Here is a 10725-nt window from a genome sequence, read left to right on the forward strand (position 1 = left end):
CTGGGGGCCTCAAAAAACACGCTCCCTCCCTAGTTGCAAGTCGATGGTTGACATGCAACTGGGGCCCGACAAACACACACCCTTGAGTTGCGAGTCGATGGTTAACACACCACTGGGGGCCCCCGACAAAAAAACACAGACGTCATCCCCCTAGTCGGGAGTCAATGGTTGACATGCAACTGGAGCCCCTACAGAAAAACAAACGCATCCCCCAATCGCGAGTCGATGTTTGACTTGCAACCAAGGCCCGTACAAAATACCCCATCCCCTGGTTGCACGTCGATGTTTGACTTGCAACCAGGGCCCGTACAAAATACCCTGTCCCCTGGTTGCACGTCGATGGTTGACTTGCAACTTGGGCTCGTACAAGCACACTTCCCACCCTATTTGCAAGTTGATGGTTAACTTGCAACTGGGGCCCTACAAATACACACTGAGGGAGTCCTGGATTACGGGGTGTCTGGGTAGCCGGACTATGACCTTTGGCCGGACTCCTGGACTATGAAGATACAAGATTGAAGACTTCGTCCCGTGTCCGGATGGGACTTTCCTTGGCGTTGAAGGCAAGCTTGGCGATACGGATATGTAGATCTCCTACCATTGTAACCGACTCTATGTAACCCTAGCCCTCTCCGGTGTCTATATAAACCGGAGGGTTTTAGTCCGTAGGACGAACAACAATCTACCATAGGCTAGCTTCTAGGGTTTAGCCTCCTTGATCTCGTGGTAGATCTACTCTTGTACTACCCATATCATCAATATTAATCAAGCAGGAGTAGGGTTTTACCTCCATCGAGAGGGCCCGAACGTGGGTAAAAACATCGTGTCCCTTGTCTCCTGTTACCATCCGCCTAGATGCACAGTTCGGGACCCCTACCCGAGATCCGCCGGTTTTGACACCGACATTGGTGCTTTCATTGAGAGTTCCTCTGTGTCGTCACTTTTAGGCCCGATGGCTCCTTCGATCATCAACGGCGAAGCAATCCAGGGTGAGACCTTTCTCCCTGAACAGATCTTCGTATTCGGCGGCTTTGCACTGCGGGCCAATTCGCTTGGCCATCTGGAGCAGATTGAAAGCTACGCCCCCGGCCATCAGGTCAGATTTGGAAATTTGAACTACACGGCCGACATCCGCGGAGACTTGATCTTCGACGGATTCGACCCACAGCCGAGCACGCCGCACTGTCACGATGGGCATGATCTAGCTCTGCCGCCGAACAGTGCCCTGGAGGCCGCACCCGCATCAGCTCCGACCCTTAATTCGGAGCCAACTGTGCCGATCGAGGATGGGTGGTTGGACACCGCCTCGCGGGCCGCAATCTCTATGGCGATCGAGCCGAACACCAGCCCTATCCTCTGCGAAGCCCGTGACTCTAAGGAGCCGGACTCCTCTCCGGACTCCGAGCCCTCCGCACCCCTACCGATCGAATCCGATTGGGCGCCGATCATGGAGTTCACCGCCGCGGACATCTTTCAGCACTCGCCCTTCGACGATATTCTGAATTCACTAAAATCTCTCTCTTTATCAGGAGAGCCCTGGCCGGACTATGGTCAGCAAGGTTGGGAGGCGGATGATGAAGAAATTCAAAGCCCACCCACCACCCACTTCGTAGCCACTGTCGATGATTTAATCGACATGCTAGACTTCGACTCCGAAGACATCGACGGTATGGACGACGATGTAGGAGACGAACTGGAACCAGCGCCTATAGGGCACTGGAAAGCCACCTCGTCATACGACATATACATGATGGATACACCCAAAGAAGGCGATGGCGACGGAACAGCGGGGGATGACCCCTCCAAAAAGCCTAAGCGCTGATGTCAGCGGCGCCGCTCTAAGTCCCGGGAAAGCAAAAACAGTGATACTGGCACGAGAGATAATAACATCCCGGACAGTGCCGAAGACAACACACTCCAGCAAGGTTCAGCACAGGAGGATGGAGAAGCCAGCCCCCATCAGAGGGCGGTAGATAAGGAGGAAGAGGATGATAATTATATGCCCCCTCCGAAGATGAGGCAAGCCTCAACGACGACGAATTTGTCGTGCCTGAGGATCCCGCCGAACAAGAGCGCTTTCAGCGCAGGCTTATGGCCACGGAAGTAGCCTCAAGAAAAAATAGCAACAGCTTATAGCTGATCAAGATTTTTGCTAGCTGACAGATGGACTGAAGTCCTTGCGGCCGAGGAATATAAACTCGAACGCCCCTCCAAGAGCTACCCAAAGTGCAGGTTGCTACCCCGATTAGAGGAGGAAGCACCTGAATCACCAACGCATGATACGGCCGACTTTCCACCTCGTGGCCCCGATAGACAGGCCTCTCGGCCCTCCACTCAAGCCGCACCCCAGCGCCGCTCAAATAATACCAAGGCACGGGAAAATTCTATAGACCTGCGAGATATATTGGAGGCAAGGCAAGGCAAACAAGATCGATCTACGGATCACGCGGGCACCCTACGACGCGGGACAACAATCGTCACGCCAGATACAGTAAATCCGGCCAGGCCGAACACATCAGACAAAGCTCATTTGAGCTGCATCGTGATATAGCCCAATATAGAGGCGCCGCACACCCACTATGCTTCACAGATGAAGTAATGGATCATCAAATCCCCGAGGGTTTCAAACCCGTGAACATCGAATCATACGATGGCACAACAGATCCTGCGGTATGGATCGAGGACTATCTCCTTCATATCCACATGGCCCACGGTGATGACCTACACGCCATCAAATACCTCCCACTCAAGCTTAAAGGACCAGCTCGGCATTGGCTTAACAGCTTGCTAGCAGAATCAATTGGTTGTTGGGAGGACCTGGAAGCCGCATTCCTCGACAATTTCTAGGGCACCTATGTACGACCACCAGACGCCGATGACCTGAGCCACATAATTCAGCAGCCAGACGAATCGGCCAGACAATTCTGGACACGGTTCCTAACAAAGAAAAATCAAATCTTCGACTGTCCGGACGCCGAGGCCCTAGCAGCCTTCAAGCATAACATCCGCGACGTGTGGCTTGCCTGGCACCTAGGATAGGAAAAGCCGAAATCTATGGCAGCCCTCACGACACTTATGACCCGCTTTTGCGCGGGAGAAGACAGCTGGCTAGCTTGCAGCAATAACATGACCAAGAGCCCTGGTAATTCGGATACCAAGGACAGCAGTGGCAGGTCGCGTCGCAACAAGCAAAAGCGCCGCATTAACAGCGACAATGCTGAGGATACGACAGTTAATGCCGGATTCAAAGGCTCTAAACCCGGTCAGCGGAAAAAGCCATTCAAAAGAAATACCCCGGGCCAGTCCAGTTTGGACCGAATACTCGATCGCCTCTGCCAGATACATGGCACCCCCAAAAAACTAGCCAATCACACAAATAGGGATTGTTGGGTGTTCAAGCAGGCAGGCAAGTTAAATGCCGAAAGCAGAGACAAGGGGCTGCATAGCGACAACGAGGAAGAACCCCGGCCGCCGAACAATAGTGGACAGAAAGGCTTCCCCCCAGAAGTACGGACGGTGAACATGATATACGCAACCCACATCCCCAAGAGGGAGCGGAAGCGTGCGCTAAGGGACGTATACGTGATGGAGCCAGTCGCCCCAAAGATCAACCCATGGTCCTCCTACCCAATCACTTTTGATCGAAGGGACCACCCCACTAGCATCCATCATGGTGGATTCGCCGCATTGGTTCTAGACCCAATTATTGACGGATTTCACCTCACTAGAGTCCTTATGGACGGCGGCAGCAGCCTGAACCTGCTTTACCAAGATACAGTGCGAAAAATGGGCATCGATCCCTCGAGGATTAAACCCACTAAAACGACCTTTAAAGGCGTCATACCAGGTGTAGAGGCCAACTGTACAGGCTCAGTTACACTTGATGTGGTCTTCCGATCTCCGGATAATTTTTGAAGCGAGGAGTTAATCTTCGACATAGTCCTGTTCCGCAGTGGCTATCACGCACTGCTCGGGCGAACCGCATTTGCAAAGTTCAATGCGGTGCCGCACTATGCATACCTCAAGCTCAAGATGTCAGGCCCTCGAGGAGTCATTACGGTCAATGGAAACACCGAACGCTCTCTCCGAACGGAGGAGCATACGGCAGCTCTCGTAGCGGAAGTACAAAAGCAGCCTCTCAAGGCAATTCTCCAGTCCAGCCATTAAACGTCCGGACACCGTCAAGCGTGCCCGGAGTAACCTACAACAAGACCGCCTCGCATGTTCCGAGCAAGCGTAGCAATGCGGCCCTAACCCCAGCCCTCGCGAACTTGTGAAACTAGTGTTGCGCGTACATAACTACGCTCTGGAAATACCATGGGCACAGGGGGAGGGGCACCATCACGGCACGCCCGAAACACGGCTTAAACCGCACTAGGGGCTGCCGATTTCTTTGTTTTCTCTTATTTTCAGGACTCCATTCTTCGGAAGGCCTGTCCGGCAGTACAATTGCCGCACAAACGATACAACAACCAGGGAAGCAGAAAGCTACGCCGCACTATGGAACTCTCAGGTGGTCTCTATAACGAGCAGTATACCTGTTTCGCATACCATTCCGCAGCTCGCCCCTGGAAACGACATGTTAAATAGTCCCATCTCTTGCTTATTACACTATTTGTATCGTTGTGCTTTGATCGCAGCTTTTTCCAATAAACAATGCATAGCTCCCGTCTATTATTGCATTACTCTTTTTTTTACGAATATATGTTCATTAATGACATGTTGCACCCGTACACTTTGGTACGGCCAATACGCCAGGGGCTTAAGTACCCCACAACACGGTGTGAGAAGTCCGAACACTTTCACAAGTGCGGCACCCCGAACTTATAGCATTATATGCATCGGCTCCGAATCATGTCTTGGGTCAATAGTTGGGTTTGCCTGGCTCCTATGTTTTGGTACCTTACGTTCCGTTATATCGGCTAAGGTAACACTAGGAGAACTACTGCGATTGTGCCACAGTTGAGCTGGGCTAAGCACCTTAGTAGAGAAAGCTAAAACTGACCGTCATGATGAGGCGAGAGCTGGTCGCTGTTCGAGAGGTTTTCGAGTCCCTAAAGACTTATGCCGCTTAGAGCGAGGAGTCGGCTTTGTCCGGCCTAGGCGTGGATAGCGCCCCGAACTCGGTCTTCCGAACACTAGGGGCTTCGCCGAAATTTAAAATTATAGAATTCTATGGCTAAGTGAGAGTGTTCAAGCATTATAGTTAGATTGCCTTGTTCGTTGTGTTGAGCGCCTCCCTCGAAGGACCCAAGAATGGGAAAAAGAGCGCTCATATTTATCCCGAACACCCCAGCACTCGTGGCATGGGGGCAGAAGCCGACGACTCGCCATCTCTCAAATTTGATAAACGGCCGCACAGAAGGTAATATTTTAAATTCAAAAAGCGTTGCTTAGCGCATATGAACAAGTTTTCAGCGTACAGGATCACAAATGCGAGTTTACTCAAAAATTACATCTTTGGAGCACTCATCCGCTATAAAGCGGGCACCCTTCAGGACGCCCTCATAATACGCTTTCGGGACACGATGCTCCTTGACCGGCGGCGGCCCGTCCTTCACCAGCTTCTCCGCATCCATCTTGCCCCAGTGCACTTTAGCACGGGCAAGCGCCCTACGGGCACCTTCGATGCAGATGGAGCGCTTGACGACTTCAAGCCTCGGACAGGCGTCCACCAGCCGCCTCACCAGCCCGAAGTAGCTCCCAGGCAGGGCCTCTCCAGGCCACAGCCGAACTATAAAGCCCTTCAGGGCCTGTTCGGCCACCTTGTGGAGCTCGACCAGTTGCTTCAACTGGTCGCTCAAAGGCATCGGGTGTCCGACCTCAGCATATTGAGACCAGAACACCTTCTCTGTCGAGCTGCCCTCCTCGGCTCAGTAGGATGCGGCGACATCGGACATGCTGTGGGGCAAATCTGCGAATGCTCCTGGAGAGCTCCGGATTCGGGTAAGTAACAAGTAATTCACTTTCACATGCTTATTTTGCATAATGAATGCCATACCCGCCGCTATCTTCTTCATCGCCTCAATCTCTTGGAGGGCTTTTTGGGCTTCGGCCTTGGCAGACTTTGCGCTTTCGAGGGCTGCCGCAAGCTCGGACGCTTGCGTCTTTCAGTCAAGCTCCAAACTCTCGTGTTTTTTCACGAGAGCCTAGAGCTCTTTCTGCACCTCCTCCACCCACGCCTCCTGCTTCTCTCACGCTGTGCGCTCCGCGGCCGCTTTGTCTTCGGCCTCGGACAGCGGTTCTTCAGGGTCGCCACCTCGGTCATGCCCCTGCAATAGCATGTTGATCCTGTCATTTTTTGCAACCACATATTTTTATACTTATATAAGGTATTACTTACCTTCCTTCTCCTCGAGCCGCTTCTTGGCAAGGCCGAGCTCGTTCTCGGACCGATCGAGGTTCTGCTTCAGCGTGCCCACCTCCACAGTCAGTGCGGCAAACGCTAGCAGCGAAGCCTGCATACGCATATTGACTTACTTTTGTTAGACTCCTGCGAACGATATTAGATCCTCTATTCGGCTTTTCTTTCCGAACGCCAAACAGAGCATCAGGGGCTACTATCTATGCGGTAATGTTTTTACATATTCTTTACATACCTCAAAGCCTGTTAAAAGGCTGGCACAAGCTTCGGTCAGTCCGCTCTTAGCGGACTGAACCTTCTGGATCACCATACTCATCACGGTACGGTGCTCCTCGTCGATGGAGGCGCCGTTAAGCACCTCCAGCAGATTGTCAGGCACCTCTGGTTGGACGGGGGCCACCGGCTCAGTTGGCTTGCTCCTCTTGGAAGGAGGTCGCCTGCCGCAGTCCAGAACCGTTGAAGATTCCGGCGCGGTGTCCGGCTCAAGGTTGGACTTGGAGCCCTGGGGGGTTCTATCCCCTTGACTCCTGGAGTCCGGGAGGTCGCCTTGCGGCGCCTCCAGGACCACCTTCTCCTGGCTTGGAACCTGTTGGGACAACACTTCGGCGTGTTCTGTAGGGTGGGGGGAGGAGGCCGTCGGAAGAGAATCTACATCCGAGGAGTCCAGGGAACCGCTCGACGACATGTCGAGCCGGTCTTTGGGTGGACTGCATAATCATGTTCGACATAAGGAAAAGATGTGCAATGAAGGAATACTATGAATCACTCCGGTATCCAGATACTTACGATTTCGCCAGGAGCTTGGCCCTGAGCGGCCACTCCTCTTCACCGTCATCGGCATTGGTGGAGCAGTCCGGAGGGAGGGTTTCCCCTTCTTGGACCCTTCGGCCTCCCCAATTGGGGCGACGTTCCTTTTCTTTCCTCCCCCCGCTGGAGGGGGAGAGGCTTCTTCTTCCTCCTTCTCATCTTCACGGCAGGAGTGCGTCTCGGAGTCGTCGGACGATGAATCCGACACCACCAGGCGCCGGGCACCCTTTCGAGTCCCCGTGGCCTTCACCTTGGCCTTCTTCTCCGGCACCACAGAGGGTGCCGGAGCCAGCAGCTTCGCCAAGCGAGCGTCAGCTGGGTCCTCGGTCAAAGGAGCCGGACAGTTGATCCGTCCGGACGTCTCCTGCCAATCCTGTCAAAGGTAAGGGAGCTTAGATCCCGTATAGAGTCAAACTGTGAAAACTAATACCCTGTAAAAGGTAAAAACGGCTTACCGCACTAGCGTGACGCTGCGTGCTAAATCTGCGATCCTTGGTAGCGGATGCGGGAGCCTCGGTGCCTTTGAATAGTGCCTTCCAGGCATCTTCGTACATCATGTCGAAGAGCCTGCTCAGAGTTCGGTGCTGCGCCGGGTCGAACTCCCACAGGTTGAAATCCCGTCGTTGACACGGGACGATCCGGCGGATGAGCATAACCTGGACCGCATTGACAAGTTTAAGCTTCTTGTCCACCAGGTTTTTGACGCAGGTTTGGAGTCTGGTCAGCTCTCCTTTTTTACCCCACGACAGGCCCGTCTCGTAGGGGGTCCGGATCGAAACTCGGGGGATGCGACCCATTCAGGGTCGCGCGGCTCGGTGATGTAAAACCACCCCGATTGCCACCCCTTTAGGGTCTCCACGAAGGAGCCCTCGAGCCAGAGGACGTCGGGCATTTTGCCCACCATGGCGCCTCCGCACTCTGCCTGGTTGCCGCGCAACACCTGTGGCTTGACATTGAAAGTCTTGAGCCATAGGCCGAAATGGGGGCGGATGCAGAGGAAAGCCTCGCACATGACGATAAACGCCGAGATGTTGAGGACGAAGTTCGGGGCCAGATCGTGGAAATCCAGGCCGTAGTAGAACATGAGCCCCCGGACAAATGGGCGGAGAGGGAAGCCCAGTCCGCGGAGGAAATGGGGGAGGAACACCACCCTCTCATGGGGCCGAGGGGTGGGGATGAGCTGCCCCTCTTCGGGAAGCCGGTGCGTGATGTCGTTGGACAAGTATCCGGCCTTCCTTAGTTTTTTGATGTGTCCCTCCGTGACGGAGGAGACCATCCACTTGCCTCCCGCTCCGGACATGGCTGGAGAAGGTCGAGGTGGGAAGTGCGGACTTGGGCACTGGAGCTCGAGTGCGCGGAAATGGATAAGCAAAGGAGGAAGAAGGCGTGGATAAAAAGGTGGATCCTTATCCCCTTATATGGGCGGACGCGACTATGCGCCCCCACCAGCCTGGTAAAACTCGCTTATCTCCCAAGCGCCGTAATTAATGGCCGGTTGGGTTACCCACGCCCGTATTGATGAGAATCCCGGAATAAGGGGACACGATCTCTGCTTCAACAAGACGTGCCAAGGAAACTGCCTCGCTAAACGCGCTGAGGTGGGACATTAAAACGATTTGAGTAAAGGCTTGGTCGTGGTGTGATGTCACGCTACGGAATACGTCAGTAGATTAGATCTATGTAAATACTATTCTCTATATGGCAATATGTGGAACTTGTTTTGCAGAGCGGGACACTATCCATGTGTTCAAACTCTTATATGAAGTACTTGGAGGAGGAATCCGCCTTGCAATGCCGAAGAAAATATGTGCACCGGACTCGTCGTCATTGAAGCCTGGTTCAGGGGCTACTGAGGGAGTCCCGGATTAGGGGGTGTCCGGATAGCCGGACTATGACCTTTGGCCGGACTCCTGGACTATGAAGATACAAGATTGAAGACTTCGTCCCGTGTCCGGATGGGACTTTCCTTGGCGTGGAAGGCAAGCTTGGCGATACGGATATGTAGATCTCCTACCATTGTAACCGACTCTGTGTAACCCTAGCCCTCTCCGGTGTCTATATAAACTGGAGGGTTTTAGTCCGTAGGACGAACAACAATCATTGCATAGGCTAGCTTCTAGGGTTTAGCCTCCTTGATCTCGTGGTAGATCTACTCTTGTACTACCCATATCATCAATATTAATCAAGCAGGAGTAGGGTTTTACCTCCATCGAGAGGGCCCGAACCTGGGTAAAAACATCGTGTCCCTTGTCTCCTGTTACCATCCGCCTAGACGCACAGTTCGGGAGCCCCTACCCGAGATCCGCCAGTTTTGACATCGACACACACCCTCCATAGTTGCAAGTCGATGGTTGACTTGCAACTGGGGCTCCCGACAAACACACATAGATGCCGCCCTAGTTGCAAACCGATGGTTGACATGCAACTAGGGCCCCCGACAAACACACCCGCCTAGTTGCGAGTCATTGGTTGATTTACAACTGGGGCCCATACAAACACTCACCCTCCCTAGTTGCAAGTCGATGGTTGACTTGTAATTGGGGCCCTCGACAAACACACACATGTGCTGCCCCCCAGTTGGAAGTCGATGGTTGACATGTAACTGGGGTCCCCGACACACACACAGAGACCGCCTCGAGTTGCGAGTCAACGGTTGACTTGCAACTGGGACCCATACAAACACACTTCCCCTCCCCCTAGTTGTGAGTCGATGGTTGACATGCAATTGGGGCCGCAAACAAACACACACACAAATGCCGCCCCCTAGTTGCAATTCGATGGTTTACATGCAACTGGGGCCCCTGACAAACATACAGACAACGCCCCCCAGTTGCTATCGATGCTTGACTTGCTACTGAGGCCCGTACAAACACACTCCCCTCCCCTAGTTGCCCGTTGATGGTTGACTTGCAACTGGGGCCATACAAACACGCCCCCCAGTTGCAAGTCGATGGTTGACTTGCAACTGGGGCCCCCGGCAAACACACACAGGTGCCGCCCCATTTGCAAGTAGGTGGTTAACTTGAAACACCCCCCTACAAACACACATCCTCCTCTCCCTAGTATCGAATCAATGGTAGACTTTCAACTAGGGCACGTACAAACACACATACCACCTACTAGTTGCGAGTGGATAATTGATCTTTCAACTAGGCATCATTACAAGTCAAAATGGTCAAGTTTCGAAAAAGACTAGTTGGGCTGCAAGATATATGAAGCCACACCCCCTGTTGCGAGTCAATCACTACTAGGAAAATGCTTATAGGTAGACATTTAGCAATAGCGTGGGTTATATACCCCATGCTATTGGTATGTACCAGTGGCGCCTAGTAAAGAACGCGTTGTTGCTACTTAATAACAGCAACATTTGTTAGCTTGGGCCGCGCTGCTGTTACGTGGGACGCGGGGAAAAAAGGTAGCCCACTTAGCTGTAGCGTTTGCATTGAACGAGCGTTACAGCTAGTGGGTTTAGCAGTAGCGTCGGCCCGTACGCAGCGCTACTACTACACAAAAACAACCCCCCCCCCCCGCACCCCTCTCGCTCTCACATCGAT

This window comes from Triticum dicoccoides, chromosome 7A, assembly GCF_002162155.2.
Source record: "Triticum dicoccoides isolate Atlit2015 ecotype Zavitan chromosome 7A, WEW_v2.0, whole genome shotgun sequence".
NCBI classification, from domain to species: Eukaryota; Viridiplantae; Streptophyta; class Magnoliopsida; order Poales; family Poaceae; genus Triticum; species Triticum dicoccoides.